Genomic DNA, 962 nt, shown 5'->3' on the forward strand with positions numbered 1-962 from the left:
CACACACACACACACACACACACACACACACACACACACACACAGGACTTAAATTCCCACCTGGCCACTTTATCACTTTAACACTGGACTCAACACGGACACTTTAATAATAATTGATGGTCTTCTCTTTTTTTATTTGACGAATGTTCTGATTGTTGTTGTTGTTTTGTCGTCTTTATACTGTCTTTTTTATCTATTTTTTATTTATTTTTTACTTGCTAAAGCTGCTGCTGGAACTTTCAATTTCCTCCAAAAAGGATCAAGTCTACGTCTCTAAGTCTAAGGTGGTGTTAAAAGGAAAGGTGATGTAACACAGTGGTCCTACCAGGACCTACTACATCTACTAAATCCAGTCATCGTTCCATTATCTTTATTGCCACTGTTCATCATACACACCGCAGTACTTCCAAAGTACAAGATGGTCACTAATCCTGTGTACTTTGTGTTGAGTTATTGTCTGTTTGACACAGATGAGCAGGTAAGGACGTCGCGGTTTCTGTGATGGCAATTCCTCCCAGCAGAGGAAATTTGACAGTCACAGGTCCCCACATTGTTCACCAGGGTGACCCACAAGACAAGGACCCCTCACAATGCAGGAAGACAAGTCTCCAGCAGGGCTGGTGATTTCATTTGTTATATTCTTTTTGTTAATGAATTCTTCCAATCAAGGTGTCCATGTCTGATGGTGCCGTGGGTTGGTGTGTGTTTCGGTCAGACCAAGACTGTTCCCATCGGGTCCCAATGTCCTACCTTAATTATAGAGTGGGGTCTAGATCTACTCTATCTGTAAAGTGTCTTGAGACAACTCTTGTTCTGATTTGACACTATAGATAAAAAAACTTGCCCCTGGTGCAGCTTTTTTGGAACATGTTGCAGGCATCAAATTCAAAATGAACATTACACATATGTTTATGTACAGATTTATGTGTCGATTAACTGAGTCAAATAATACGATTTTAAAT

General features: G+C 40.1%; 1 protein-coding gene across 1 annotated transcript in view; it reads right to left on the minus strand.

Moving 5' to 3' along the window:
* Positions 1-962, minus strand: part of afap1 (actin filament associated protein 1) — a 151,103-nt gene that overhangs the window by 1,577 nt on the left and 148,564 nt on the right.

Source organism: Etheostoma spectabile, unplaced genomic scaffold (genome assembly GCF_008692095.1).
Source record: "Etheostoma spectabile isolate EspeVRDwgs_2016 unplaced genomic scaffold, UIUC_Espe_1.0 scaffold302, whole genome shotgun sequence".
In the NCBI taxonomy this organism is placed as follows: domain Eukaryota; kingdom Metazoa; phylum Chordata; class Actinopteri; order Perciformes; family Percidae; genus Etheostoma; species Etheostoma spectabile.